Here is a 16,191-nt window from a genome sequence, read left to right as displayed (position 1 = left end):
AGCAGGAAGAGGGAGAGCACAAAAGGACAGAAAAAAAGGAGGAATGGAGGGACAGAGGGACAGAAAAACAGACCAACGATGAACAGGTGGAAGGACAGGCAGAAGCCACAGTCCACAACAAATGTGCCTTGTCGTGTCTCCTAGTAATCTATGAGCCAACCTGCAGTGAGAGGAAGCACGCTTGTGTCCTCCAAGGTAGGTCTGTCTGCCCTGAAGATGGAACAAGCAGGGCCAACAGCTCCCTTCCTCCTCACCAGCTTTTAACCCTCCAGGGTTTTGAGTAAGGCCAATGCTGCAGACCCAAAACATCTATTTAGTAATTTTTAAAAAAAATACATGAGTTTGTTTTGAGTTTGTTTTCTTCTCTTTATTCATAGCTAATTCTATTGTCATTCATTATTTATGGACCATCCACAGGGAAGATTAGATATTGTCTCTGACTAAAGATAGTCCCCCAAACACAGGCAACTCAGAGACTCAAAGCCACAAAGAAGAAAAACAAGACGAGTTCTAAAGGTGAAGTTTGGCCCCACTCTGCTCCTCTGCCATCACATATGTGTGCTGGGGATTAACGCCCAAGGAAAACGGCACTTGATACAGGGAAACAGCTGTCAGAACCAAGTAGCCGCATGCATCAACCTCTCTAACAACAAGGACTTTTCCCAGGGAGAAGTCCAGCCACTGGGAAAACCAAGTATATCTGCCCCTTGAACATAGGAAGGGGAATAAACTGCACAATTCAAATGCCGCCCTGTGGCCTGCTTCTTCAGATACAACTGGTTCACCACAGTTTTTCATTCGAAAAAGTTCCTCATGCTTCAAATGCTGAAACTAACATTAAATATGAATATATCACAGAAAGAGGGTAAGATAAATCTAATCCTCAGCTTTTCATGAATTTTTAAAAACATTTGTGACAGAAAGCCTTTAAATTTTACACGGTGACATTTTTATTTAGTGCCACGGGGCTTTCTATATTGGATAAAAAATGAAACCCCAAATATTATGCCGCTCCTCAACCACCGCTAAGTATTCAAACTAATAACATGGTATGATTTTGACAAAACGTCAAGGAGGGGAAAAGCTGGTTGTTATTTGGCCATAAGGTCACATTTGATGAAAAACTGTTCTTAGAATTATCTTGAAAAGTCAGAAAGTGACAATAAAAATAGATGCTCTCAGAGTGTTAGCCGCATTCCTGCTCACACTTCAGATAGCATCTCCTTCCCTCTCTCTGGTTTTCCCTTTTGGGGACCAGAATAAAGCATCACTATTGTTAACAAATTAGGAAGAGGAAAACAAAAACAATGAATCCTTTAGTTACTGCTGACAGTAGAGAGAGCAAATCAGGAAAACAGAGCAGTAAACACGATGCCCAATCCTGACCTGGCTTCCACTCCTGAAAAAATCAGACATCCAATGGTTTGGACCTTAAGCCAGATGTCTTCCTTTAGAGAAGCCTTCACAGGTTGTGCATTTTTATGACTCCCCCTTATTTGGTAATGAAAGGAATTGTCGCCCTCCAGCTCTGATGTCTTGGTTTACCAGTGATATACCAGTTTACCAAGCTAGGAGACATCAAGAAAGGCCACCAGTTAAATACACCTACTTCTGAACAGAAAGACGTAAGAAAGCAAAGCTCACTCTATTTTTTTTCTTTGTATTTCAGAAAATACAGCACACTGGCCTCTGCATGGATCCCAGCATTCGAGTGGTAGTGAAGCTGATGTGGCTGTCATCTTCTGGAGGTGCTACATCTTCACTTCTTTCTTCTTCCTCATATGGGCCCTGACTAAAGGTCAAGAGGAATGCCAGCTCCTCCCAGATCAGCCTGGTCTTCCAGGCATCTCTCTTTTCTCTAGGACCCAGACCTAGAGAAGTTTGCCTCCCAGACCTACAGCACCAGCCTCATCTGCAAACTGTGTCAGGAAGGCCAATTCCCAGGCCCCGCCCAGCCTTTCTCAATCATAAAGCTGGGGGATGGTGCCTGGCAGTCTCTGTCTGAACACACCCTCCAGAGGATTGTGATGTAGGTTCAAGTGTGACAACCACCAACCTCGATGTAAAAGGATTCTATTAGCACTAACCAATTGCCTTTTCCTGGGATTAACAGCTTGGATGCCTGGTCTCAAACCTAAACAAATTCTGAGACATCTTTCTCACTCTTTTTTTTTTTTCATGATTGTAATCTAGTTTAATTAAATTATATTTACAGCTGAGTTCAATCTTCTCTACCTCCTTCCACCAAATGCCTTCCCCTTCTCTAGTCTCACTGGCACAAGAACTTGTCATTGCCACTAAATGAGTCACTTCAGAGAAGACATGAAGTTTAGCAGAGCAGACAAGGTGACAATATCACTGAGGGAGATGGTGGGTGGGGGCCAGGGGAGCATAGGTGGCCACGAGACCCTTCATCAAAGGAATACTGAAAGGTTGAATGAATGGATAGATGGAAAGCAGATGAATGAATGGACAGTAAGATGGCTTTGAACCAAAAATGGAAGACTGTATCTAGCCTCTCTGGGCTCAGACGACCTTGAAGGCCAGGTGTGTAGATCCCCATGACTGTACCAACCTTCAGGGAAGGCCAAGCCCTGCTGCTCTTCAGTGGCATTCGGGGTGGGAGGTTTCTTCACTGGACAAGACTCACACATTCAAGGGCAGTTAGCAACCCTTGCTCCTGCCCAGTAACAGCCTAGAGTGCTCCTTCATCACCGTGTCCACCCCAAACACCCTACACCTTTTCCAAATACCTCATCTGAGAACCTCTGCCCTTTACCCTTCCTCTAAATACAAGAAGAAAGACAAAAGGTAGCGAAATACTGCTTTCTCACCAGACTTCTATCTTCCCCTACCTCTTAAAATATCTTTGGTCCACTGAACTAAACATGAATGGAAACCCTAGATTTTAAAGGGCACATATCATGAGAGCAATGCCCAGCTCCAGTGCACAAAAAGGTCCTATGTAACTGAAGGTCAGCCACCATGCGGGCTTATGTGGATGGAAAAACTGGGGAATCCTATCTATACATCTCTCATCCACTTGACAGGCAGTAGAGGATGTGGAAGAGCATCCGGGATCTCCACTTTTGGCCTCCTCGGCCGAGTTCAGAGTTCCTGCCCTCCTGGGTATCACAAAGACGACGGTTCATCCCGGGCAAGTACGGGCCCTACACTTTGGGGCTGTGCTGATGCTGCTCAGGATGCAGCTCTTCCATCTTTTAAGAGATCTGCAAATGGGCCCACTTTATCAACTGCTCTCCAAAGGAGTGGGGCTTCCCTTGCGGTTCAGCTGGTAAAGAATCCGCCTGCAATGCAGGAGACCTGGATTCGATCCCTGGGTTGGGAAGATCCCCTAGAGAAGGGAAAGGCTACCCACTCCAGTATTCTGGTCTAGAGAATTCCATGGACTGTATAGTCCATGCGGTCACAAAGAGTCGTACACGACTGAGCGACTTTCACTTTCATTTTCCAAAGGAGGGCCTCCCACGCTCTGCTCCATAGCTCAGCCCACGTGCCCTCCTATTCTGTGCTGGGGCTAAAGACTTCCCAGGATCCACATCCGCGTGACTCTGGTCTGACTGCCCCCAACCCAGAGGCCACTGCTGGTCTGGGAGTGGATGTATGGCTGGAGCTGACACGTATGGAGGGGGAAGCTCTACAGATGGTGACTATCTTCAACACAGTCATCACCAAGTTGGTGTCAACTTCTGTCGCTCCTGTCACGCCCTAAACTCCAATTAAAGCCTGGTTTTTAAAAATAAGTAATTCAAAAAACTCTGTCCTTTGAATAGTTAATATCAGAAGTCCCTCACCTGTGAGCTCTCTTGACAAAAGTATTAACTACAGTTTTTGGGGGTGTGGGTTGTGAACAGTAAGAGCATCATATACACTTCTAGTTCAGCAAGATTTTGGTAATAGAGCATCAGGACAGATAACTCACATATGATTTCAGTTAGTGAAGTTATTTTTTTTTTTCTTTTCTGTGCCAAAATGAAGAAACTAATGCTTGTAGGAAACACAATCACTGGATTGGACGCAAGTGGAATCCGGTTCCCTAATGACTAATAATATCTGTTTCTCTTTGCAACTGCTGGAGCCTGAGACTAGGATTCCACTCAAACCAAGCACAAAAATCACTCCTCTGACTTTATTCTAATTCAAATGCAAGCTCCTTTGAGCGCAAAAAAGTTTCCAGTTATAGGACAATGCTAAGGAGAAGAAAGTTTAAGTTTCACCTCTGGAAGTCTCTTCTCCAACACAATCACAGAAAACTGAAATCACAAAGGTTGGCGGGGCAAGGGGAAGAGGGAGAGAGCTCTGTACATCCTAGCAGTTGGTGGAGCCCCACTACGGGGAGACTAGGCTTTCTGGTGGCTATTCTAGGAAAGGGTGATCTTCTGAGGAGCTAAATGGAGACATCATTCAAGAGTTTACTCAAAGTCAAACACAAGCGATGACGTTTCAAAAAGCTGGTGAGATACAAGATCAAGGATGGCTCTTTGAAGGCATAAATTTTACTACATTAGTATCTGGCAGCACTTTCCCTTTCTGTTCAGTACAGATTTATTAAATATCCAAAACACATGAAGCAGTGAAGCAGACGAAAAGGCAAGAGGATGCTGAATGTCCCTGCAAACACTGAATCAGCAATTCCCTGGGTTCTCCAGAATGGTGTGTTGAGGGGTGCCCACCCATTCAGCATGGTCATCCCAATTCCTGGTCAAGATACAGGTCATGGGAGATCACGATGAGAAGAGAGACAAAACAGTGTCTGTATATGACCACACCCACCACCTTTCAGCTTTCCTTTTCTACCATAACTCAGACAGATATACAAACTGCTATTTAAACTCACTGTTAACTGTTTTACTTATTCTTACAGGCTCCTTTCATGAACATCTATGACTGATGATATTATGAAGTCTTCTCAGTGCTCAGCAGGGAGAGGCAGGAGCAGGGCAGAAGCCCTGTAAGCAGCCAGCTACTGTCCGAGCCAGAAGAGAACTAGTACAAAAGAGTGTCCACACAACAGAGCATCTGTGCACTTTTAATAGAAGATTTTTTTTAAACTCACTGAGAAATTTACATTAACAATTGTCAATTCACCCACCTTTGACTGGCTCAGCTTAAATGACTTGATCTGAACAGAAGATATGCCAGAATAGAATACAACTCAAAATTCTAAAAATCAAATGCACAGTGCAGTAGGAAAAAATATATTTGGACCTCCATCCTAGGGACAGAGGTTACTTTCGAAATACCTCACATACCACCGTGTTAATTCTGACATCTCCAAAGGGACATGCTTCATGTGAATCTCTTTTAAACTTGGCTGTAAGAGAAGATAAAATGTAAAAAGTAATCTTCTGATTATGATGTTGGGCTTAAGACTTACAATTATTCACATAATGTGTATTTCCCTGGCTGTCTTGAAAAGTTAGTGATAAGTCAAGTTACATGAAACCTCCCTGCCCAACCAGAGTTAAAGACCTTGTCAGATTCACAGCTGCTTTAGATGTATTTGAAGTTTAACTGCTTTTCTCCTCCTTTCTTTTCAGAAACAGTGCCCGCCTTGAGAGCAAAACCTAGATGTTAATTATTCTCTTATCTCCACAAAGTAAAGGGCCAGGAAGTGTTCACTGAATGGAGCCAGAAATTTGGGGATGACATCTCCTCCCTCTTTGTCCTACCATTAGCATCCTACCACATCACAACAGCTACATGAAAGGAGCTGTCCTCCTTAACAACCCAGACCCCTCTTGGAGTCCTGCTGTTTGTCACGTCACATATCAGCTCTTCTAGCCTGGTTTCTGATAACAGCAGATTGTATTCTTGGCCCTCTATGGTCCATGTCTCACTCCCTTGTTCTCATGACTCCTATCTCCTATTAATTATTGGTTGCCATAAAGAAGAACCCAATCTCAGCCAGGTTTCCAGTGGACCTCTCTCTGCCTCTGACTTCCAAATACTCTTCCTAGCTTGCTCCCTCACATTGTCTCAAGTTTCTATTTATTATGATCAAAGGACTCTCACTTGGAGGGGTCACTATCACTCAGGTATGTGTACACACACACACCCCATTCTCTTGTTCTGAAATAATTTTCCAAAACATGTTGCCAAGATGTTCCACCAACACACCAACTAAGCACCACAACACCTAATGTCACAATCTGGTAAATGTGGGAAACACAGAATACTTGGTCTTTAAGAAGTCCTACAGTTTACTTTTATCCTTAACATTATTTCAGAGTTTTCTAAACTTAGCTGAACACACCCTAGTTCTTTGATACCTAGCAACACGTCACAAGAACGGGCAGTCTATGGAAGAGCTGGGTGAGAACATTACCACCTCTGCTTCCTAAATTCTCTTGCCTCATCCTCTCCGTCTCCTAGACTCACAACTTGGAACCCACTCTTGACTACTCTTTTACTGTACCTTTCCATATCAAACCCACCACCTAGTTCCTGCTTTCAGATTCATCCCTTCCTCTTTGACCCCAGCCTATGGACTTTGCTTCTGTCACAGGGACTATTTTGAAAGTTTTCTAGACAACGGTCCTATTCCCCAATTCAAGTCGCTTCTTTGGATCTCCTGTAGACTCAAATTTTAATCACTCTCCACCATCACCCCTTACTATATCTACTTAAAAACACTCAGAATATATACTGTTTCTCAATGGCTATTCATGTAAATTCCCAAAGTCCTGAAGAAATTTGAGGGTTTACTTCTAATTGCTGCAATGTGCTAGATCTCTCCATGGCTGGCATCTTTCTCTTGTGCTCTTAGACAAAAAGCAAACTTTCTCTGACTGTAAGACACCTAAATCCCATCTTAGATGCTTCCATTAGATCTTCCAGGGTTTAGTCTTTCAACCTGTCCAATAGAAGCTTTAGTATCTCTCCTTTTACTGAATGTGTTTACATGAAGTCTGTTTTATATTTGCATGTTAAACACACATAAACTTTCTCTCTGAGACACACGTGTGCATCAGCAGGAAAGATGTACCTGAGAATATGAGCCAAATTCTAGAATTTATCATGCACTTTAACTTCTGCCAGGATCTGATCATTTGGTTCATTGGCTTGCTTTTTGAATACCTCAGGAGACCATGCCCTAAAAAAAACTGTAAAGAACCATCCAATACATGCATTAACGAGATGGGTTGGATTTTCTCTTTGTCAAACAAAATAACTTTCTGAAAGTGTAGCAGGGGCTTCCACTCGTGCTGGGGAAATGCAGTGCTAAAGAACGAATCAAAACCTACTTAAGTGCTCAATAAGGATGTACATTCAGACAACATTAAAAGCATAGAAGGCAGCTCTCCAAACGTCTGACAGTATATGAAAATGCTGTTTCTATTTTACCCCCACTGTTCCCGAGAGAGGAGCCTGCATGCTATTTTGTTGTAGGACATCTTATTCACAGAGGATAAACAAGCCAAAGTAAATTTCCATTTCACATACTACTTCGGCAAAACACAGTTTGCCATTATGCTTTCAAAAGACTCTTTTCTGCTGTTAGGACACATAAAAGGGAATCTCATGCCTTTCTTCTACCAGAGGATTAGTTTTATCTTTTGATTAATAATACCTTCCTTTTAGATGCATTTAGAGAATTTAAGAAGAATGTAGAAAGATGGTAGGGCAGCAGGGAATATCACAGGGCCAGTTTGAGTTTTATGTTTATCCAGGGCTTTAACAAGAAACTGCCTATACATACATGGAGCAAGTCCTAATTTTCTAATAAAGCAGCTGTATGAATTCAATGAGCATACAAGATCCTTCCCAGCTCTACAGTATTTTGACTTATTCGGTCCCAACATAGTCTAGGCTATTCCCCTTACCTGGGATAGCATCTTCTCCTCTAGTATATCTAAATTCCATCTCACCTCTAAGGTGCAACTAAAGTCCAGCTAGCTAAATGTATTCTACTGACATGCAGCTGACATGTGATCATGACATTTTTATGTGTATGAGATACTTGAGGGCAAAGTATTATTCAGTATTCCTTTCTACCTTTAAAGTGCTCCATCACTCTTCCTTCATTCACCCATCCCTTCCTTCTTCCATTCCTTTCTTTCACTCACTCATTCATTTATTCATTATTCTTTTCTAGAAATACCATCATGAGTGAGCATTTGACTTTGACCACTATTACAGGGACATTAGGGGCTTACCATGTGGTGAAGTGGTAAAGAACCCGCTTGCCAATGCTGGAGACACAAGAGACGTGGGTTTGATCTCTGGGTTGGGAAGATCCCATGGAGGAGGAAATGGCAACTGACTCCAGTATTCTCATCTGGAGGATTCCATGGACAGTGGAGCCTGGTGGATTACTGCCCATGGGGCTGCAAAGAATTGGACAGGACTGGCCAACAGAGCACAACAACACAACCGTAAGCCACGATCCATGCTGGAAGCTGGGTATACAAAAATCAGATGGGCCAAGTCCTAGATCTTTAATGAGTTCAAAGTATAGCAATGGAGACATACTAATTAACCAAGCATCACAGTGCAAAGGGATAAACATGACAATAAAAGTATACATAAAAGAGAAAAGAGCCATTAACAAGTCTACATGGGAAAATAAGTCTCAGAGCGGTGATGCAGCTGGAGTTAAATTCTGAAAGATGAGTAGGAATTTACCCAGTAGAAAATGATAGAGAGAGCACTAGGGCTAAAGAAAAGAAGGAGCAAAGGCAAGAAGGTAAGCAGGGAATGGGGGCTTCACAGCACAGAATGGGGCTGACGAAGGGGGGTCCTGCAGGTGGGGTGAAGGGAGAGGGAGATGCCTGGACCTCAGGGCCAATGTTACAGTCTGTGCTTTATCTTAAAGGCAACTGGGAGTAAGCAGAGGTACAGTCTGATCACATTTGTGACTTTAAGACCAGTGATCTGGTGGCACTGGGAGGAATGAAGAAGAAAGAGCATGCGAAAGTCAAGGAGATCTTTAGGAGGTTGACACAATGATCCAACTGAGGCAGTGAAACTAAGGATGCAGAAGAAAGGTTGGAGAAACACACAGATTGACAACTTGTTCATACTCCACAGTCATGATGGGGATAAATCAGTGACTGAATTGGTGTGTATACAGATGGAAAAACACCCAAACTCTGTTATGTTCTTAAGTTGACATATATGTATTCGACAGAGGTGTTGAGTGCCAATGGTGTACAAAGAACGTTAAATTCAGACCCTCACTAGAGAGGCAAAAGAGCTGGAAACAGAGGCTCAAAGGAGCATGGTGGCAAATCTATCCCAATGAGAAGAACCCAGTGGATGTGTTCCTCAAGTCTCTGATGCTGGTGTGGTGACATCAGTGAAAAAACAGTAGGCCTGTGATTTTGAACAGTTAGCTTACTGTTAAAACACCAATCCATCTACCATTTGAAAAACCATAAAAATACATAAGCTCTTGACACATATGAAAAATCATCTTTCTGATCTAACAAATTTCAAGTGAATAGTTTAGTCAAGTATGTCTCCAAAAATGTCTTAAGATAGAGACAAAAATGGGAAATTTCTTTCCCCCAAAAGAAATTTCCAGACAAGCTTTTCTGTCCTTCAGAGGAAGGAAAGGAAATAAAACAGTTTCAGTCAGAATAAGTTAATAAGCTATGCTAAGCTTGTTAATAAGCTATGAAGTCCATAATAAATGACAAAGCAGACTGAGCTGGTTTAGAAAGCTGACCTATATTTTGGGGCATCATCATGAAAACTGTGACCGACTGATACCTCATTTTCAGTGTCACCAACAAGGTCTCACTATGTACCTCAGGACGCACTTTTTTAATTTCTCAGGCAGCTCCTTAAAAATATTTGGAAGCTTCTGCAATGTCTTTATATTGCTGGCATAAAGATCTAATAACCAATCAGTATGAGTACTACTGGTTTCCTTATAACTCTGACAAGCTAGAAGCAGCTTGCTTTTGTTCTAAAAGTGATATTAGTCATACTGTACATGTAAAATTTTTTAATTATGTATTTTTCATATCAAAATGTATCCCCACTCCAACCCCACCAAATAAAAGAAAGAAAAGAGGTAATGCTTGGAGCAATGTTTTGTTGCTTGGTTTTCAAGTAAAATTGCTACTAACAAGGCTAGGGCATACAATGAAAGATTATCCAGCCTTAAAAAAAAAAGGAAATTCTGACATATGGTGCAGCATGGATGAACCTTGAAGACATTACATTAAGTGAAAGAAGCCAATCACAAAAGGATAAATACTAGACGATTCCTCTCATATGAGACACCTAAAATAGTAGAAATCACAGAGACACAAAAGTAGCATGGTGACCACCAGAGGCTGGGGCAGGAAGAATGGAGACTTGTTGGGTACCGAGTTTTGGTTTCGCAAGGTGAAAAGAGGTCTGGAGACAGACAGATGATGGTGATAGTTATGTAAAAATGTGAATGCACTTAATGTCACTGAACTGTACACTTAACAATGGTTAAAATGGTAAGTTTTATGTTATATATATTTTTATCACAATTTGTAAAAAGGCTTAGGGTATACTGCTCTTTCCCTACCAGCCTCTCTCTATGTAGGAATACTGACTAGAATGGCAAAAAAATTGCTCATGAGGCTCTGATATCCTGCTATTTTATATTCAACCACAAAATCATTAGGGGCGCAGACAGCATGTAGTGAGGTAAGTTAGAGAACAAACCCATATATGTCCAGAAACTCACCTCAGTCTTCCAGTAAAGACTCTTTCCACTTCTCTGAAAGATAACCGACTGTCTCCATAAAGACAGTCTCTAAATCTGGCTAATGTAAATATTAATAGCTCTGGCTTAAATCCTGTAGGACTCATTCTTTATGTTCATCAGCTGCTCCATAGATTCCCAAAGAATAACACTTACTCCTTTTTGGAATCAACTAGGCTCCCTGATTTTACAGAAGAACAGAAGAGAAAACTGCATCAAAGCTTAAAGACTCAATGACACTACCTCTATATTTTATTAGAAAGAATGAGTTCATATCACATACTTATGCAAAACAGGGACTATTAAGCACATCCAGAGGTCAGGTACACATTGCTTACATCTTCTAGATGGAGAGCTGAATACTTAGAAAGATGACCCCAAGGTGCTCCAAGAATGAAGATCCTCAAAAAGAGATCCAATTAAACTCAGAGCAGTTTAATGACTAGTTATTAAGACATTTAACAATGAGGGATGAACCCAAATTCCATGTCTTCCATAAAAATATCCTAGATGCCAACTGTTGGAATTCTCTCTCACTTCTTCCTGATCCTACTGAACTTGCTTTGAATCCCTAGAATAGCATTCACTACTCTCTGCTTCGTAACTATGGCCACTGATGTATGTATCTGTTTAACAGACTGAGGCTATAAGCAAGACAGGAAGGCAAGGGCTGTATTGTGGTAATAATCTTTGTATTCTGTGATGTGTCTTGCACATTGGAGGTACGAAATATTCATAATTTACTTTAGTCAACAATAAATTCAACATCCATCCAAAACATTTAGAGTTTTGGGCTTCTCTGGCAGTCCAGTGGTTAAGATTCCACGCTTCCAACTCAGGGAGTGTACACTCAATCCATGGTCAGGGAACTAAAATTCCACATGCTGGGCAGCATGGCCAAAAATTTTTTAAAAATATTAACAATTAAAAAATTTAGATTTATGGGGAAGTCCTGGGTAAGATGCACTTTCTAGATGCATGGGATGTAAGAATGGAACAAATCAACCTGTTTCCCCTTTCATGACAGCATCTGGTGGTTAAGAGTGAATTAGTATTAATAGGAACCCCCTCTAAGATCAGACTTACCAACTATGTGATCCTGGGCAACTTACTTAACCTCAGTTGCTTTGTCTGAAATGGAGATAATAGGTATCTCATAGATTTTCTAGGAAGATTAAATGGAAAAATGTATGTAAAGTATATAACCATTATTGCTATTATTGAATTTTACCAAATAAAAAAATCAATCATCATAATGCCTCTTCATGAATCTAGTTACAAAGGAAGACTGTTTCAATTACAACAGCTTTAAAAACAGCAGGTTAACTGTCCCGCTCCTTTGCTTGGGGACTGGAGAGCATGAACAACTTATAGAAGATAGTCACACAGCAGAGACAGGCTCGGAGGAAAGCGATCATTCTGAAAAAAGATCAAGGAAGAAAGGCAACAGCCATCGTCATATAGTCACTGCCTATAAGAAAAGGCAGACATAACAAACAGGAGAAACCACAAGGACCAAAGCCGACAAACCACAGAGCACTCAGGTCAATAAAGCTTCGGTTAAGGTGGTGCCCAACAGTGAGTGGCCAGAAGACCATTCCAGAAGCCCCTCAAGTTCGAGCCCATGCCAACTGCTTCTGGCTGCTCCCAAACTGTTATCTACTGTTAACGATGGAAAAACAACAAGGCATGTGTCTGGGGAAAACGGCCTGTTGTCAGAGAACAGAAAGCCTTTTATTGAGCATTTTGATACTCAGGAGTAAACACACCACCACTGAAAATCACCCCAAACCATCTTTCACAAAGCTTGGCATCCATGCAATAATGGATGAAGAAATCTGAAATTGCCAGGCCAAACTGATACTCCTCCCAAGGCAGTGAAGAAACAGTGGCTGAATGAGACCATAAACTCATGTGATACAGATTTCCAAATCTGCTAGTGGATATTGCTGACATATACTTAGACATGAAAAGATGGATTCACAGGCCTCTTCCTGGAAGGGGCCAGGCTTTACTGCCAAATGCTGCTCTTAAAGGCTTCTTTCAATACCAGGAAGGAAGGGACAAATGGTATTCAGTTTGGATCCTATATGTAGTACATTAAATTCAGCAAACCTTTGTGGAATGCCTACTGCTACACAGCCCATCCCACAAGGCAAATGGCTTTCCTCTGTTATTTTTATCTCTATGTTTTCAAGAAAGTGTTGCGTTTTTAGCTATAATATGGGAAATTTAAACACAATATTGACAGGAATCAATGCAACCATCCAATTCCAGAGCTCCCAGATCCTCTAGGTAACTAGAGCCTCAAAACTGAACATTCCACGGCCTTCTAGAGAGATGTCTACTGAAAGTTTGCAATGACATGGGAAATCATATACAATACTGAGTGGAAAAGATACACAATTATGTGTGTGAAAAAAAATTATGCATGTGGTATGATCTCAACCAGTTAAAAATGCATGGCAAAAGGAATGAAAGTAAATACAAAAAAATGTCAACAGTGTAGACCCAGGGTGATTAAATTATAATGCTTTTTACTTTCTTTTATATTTTTTTTAAATTATTTTTTCAATTGAAGGATAACTGCTTTACAGAATTGTGTTGGTTTCTGCCACATATCAACATGAACCAGTATACATGTGTCTCCTCCCTCTTGAACCTCCCTCCCACCTTCCTCCTCATCCTACTCCTCTAGGTTGTTACAGAGCCCTGGTTTGAGATCCCTGAGTCATACGGCAAATTCCTACTGGTTATATAGGTTTCTACTACCCAGTGTTTCTAAACCAGTGATTACTTTTAGAATAAAAGTTTTAAGAAAATAGCACACACTAACACAGGTGGAAAGAATGGCCTACCTTTCCACACTATTGATGCCTTTCTTAAGTTCTGACTTGATTTGCTGCTGCTGCTAAGTCGCTTCAGTTGTGTCTGACTCTGTGCAACCCCATAGGCAGCAGCCCACCAGGCTCTGCCGTCCCTGGGATTCTCCAGGCAAGAACACTGGAGTGGGTTGCCCTTTCCTTCTCCAATGCATGAAAGTGAAAAGTGAAAGTGAAGTTGCTCAGTCGTGTCCGACTCTTTGCGACCCCATGGACTGCAGCCTACCAGGCTCCTCCATCCATGGGATTTTCCAGGCAAGAGTACTGGAGTGGGTTGCCATTGCCGTCTCCAGACTTGATTTGCAACACCTCCTAACTAGAAATCACATGCAGCTTCCATTAGTGTGTCATTATATTTCCTTTTCCAAGTCATTAGTAAGAATGTTAAGAACAGATGTAAAATGAGTCATGATGGTAACTCACAAGATACCACCCATACAGAGCATCCCCAGCCGTTTATCATCAGACTTTACTTATAGTTATCCATCAGTTCACATCCTCAGTGACTAAGTGGATGATATAAAGTCATTTTCAATTAATGCTGTTTCACAAAAAGTATCAAGTCATTTTATCAAATGTTTTCAAAGTAAAAAATATATTTCTTGCTCCTCTAATTAAACCCATGAATTCCTATTTATACACGGGAAAGGGACTGAAAAGAGTTGAATTAACTGTGTAACTGTTTTTGATGTATGATTCCTTATCAATTTCTCACTTCCCAGTATTTGAAGAAGCACTGGTTTAAGGGGTGTGGCCTATTTGCACAGGGTCCACAGCTTAATTGTTCTCAGTTTTCTACCAGTTCTTCATAAGCAAAAGCTCTTTTAAAACACAAACCAAAGCAATTATTACAAACAGTTTCTCAAATGGTAGAAAAACAAAATGTGATGGAACTCTGGTTCCCTAGATTTTGAGGTTTGATTGTTTCCCCCCTGATCTTAGAACTACTGACTTAAGTATATCAAACCCTTAAAATCACACAGATTTCACAGTTATCTTCTTCTCTCAACTATTTGCCAACTGTCTCCACTTAATGTGAACATACTTTGATTTTGCTACTTTTCAAAAACCAAGCCTGAATTTTTTTTAAATGAGATTCATGTTTGGGGTGTGGACAGATGGAATAAATACACTTTTAAGAGAAACCTTTTTGTAGAATAACTTCTGGTCTGTTAGAGAAAAAGTTCAATTCACTCTGTGCTTGGCTGCCATTTTTATTCATTCATTCATTCAAACTTTAGTTTCACAGCAAGTGTCAGGAGGAAAAACAGTTCTCTTAAGGCTCTAAGTTCTCTTTATGATTCCTGATGAGTTTTAGGCAAAGCAGACTCTCACCAAATGAACAAATGGCATGCCTTTCATTAATCATTTTGCATGTTCTCATTGTCCTGTACTGAAATATTTCCCCATTCTCTTCGCCTTTTTCTGTAACATATACAAAGACTCCAAACCATACAAAGTAGAGGATAAGAAAATCTTCATTTAAAAAACAAAACAGAGGGCAACAAGATGGCAGAGGAGTAGGTAGATGTGGAGTACATCTCTCTCCACGGATGCATCAGGAATACATCTTCAGATGCAGAAGACCTCGCAGAACACCAGCTGGGAGTGGGTAGGAGTCCCTGACCACTGGAAAGGAATATACAGATCCATGCAAAACTTAGTAGGATGAAGGAAGGAAGGGAAAAAGAGGAGAGTGAGCAAGACTGGACCTGCACCTGGAGGGTGGGGGAATTGAAGCAGGGGTCAGATCCCCACATTGGGGCAATCGTTTGGGATAGAGGAGAAGCAGTTGAGCCTGTTAGAGAGTGTAGCAACTGATATGTGACAGTCTGAATGGGGTGAGAACCACACAGACAATCCTTGCCACAGCCCGACCTACCCTGGACAGGGACGCAGTCCCCTGTGTGGCAGCTAGGAGCTGGAGTGTAGGGATTGGAGAGCAATCCCAGGGGAGTTCTGCTGTTGACAGGAGGGAAATGGCCCGAGGGGATGTGAGGGAGGAGATGGTGGTGGGGAATGCTTTTGGAGGAAAGCCAGGCAGCCAAGGAGGCAAGGCGATACTGCCGAGTCACATACAGGGGGTGGACGTATCACTGTAGCCTCTCTCTCCCCACATGCTGGTGCCAGCAGCAGACCCATAGAGAAAGCCCCAGAGAGGGTGGCCTTTTGAGTGCCTGATACGCTGAGCAATAGAGAAGGATCCCAGCCAGGGGGGACCTTTGAGCAACTGCTGCTGCGAGGTCAGCACATACAGAGATTGAAGCTGCCCTGGACACACACTCCTCAGTCATGTTTTCTGGAATTTGTAGAAAACCACCAGCAGGAAGTGATGTAGAAAAAACCTCATGGTGGCTAACATGCTGCCTGACCAACCTTGTCTGAGGACATCAAAGCAAATATGATAGATTTCATCTTCCGACTTTTTTTCAAATAAATTGAAATATTTAAGAGAGACCAAGAGGAAATGTGGTGATCCCACCGCGCGATGTTCCTGACCCCCAGAGCGACAGCGGCTGCTGCCTAACCTAGAAAATGGAAGAGTAGAAGGACATGTGCTCATCTTCTCCTCTGAGAACTCCAAAACTACAACTG

General features: G+C 41.8%; 1 protein-coding gene across 7 annotated transcripts in view; it reads right to left on the bottom strand.

Moving 5' to 3' along the window:
• Window positions 1–16,191, bottom strand: part of SH3KBP1 (SH3 domain containing kinase binding protein 1) — a 334,928-nt gene that overhangs the window by 100,005 nt on the left and 218,732 nt on the right. The window lies entirely within an intron of this gene.

The sequence above is a fragment of the Cervus elaphus genome, chromosome X (genome assembly GCF_910594005.1).
Source record: "Cervus elaphus chromosome X, mCerEla1.1, whole genome shotgun sequence".
Taxonomy (NCBI): Eukaryota; Metazoa; Chordata; class Mammalia; order Artiodactyla; family Cervidae; genus Cervus; species Cervus elaphus.
The sequence above is the reverse complement of the archived record's forward strand: the minus strand, read 5'-3'. Positions and strand labels throughout refer to the sequence as shown.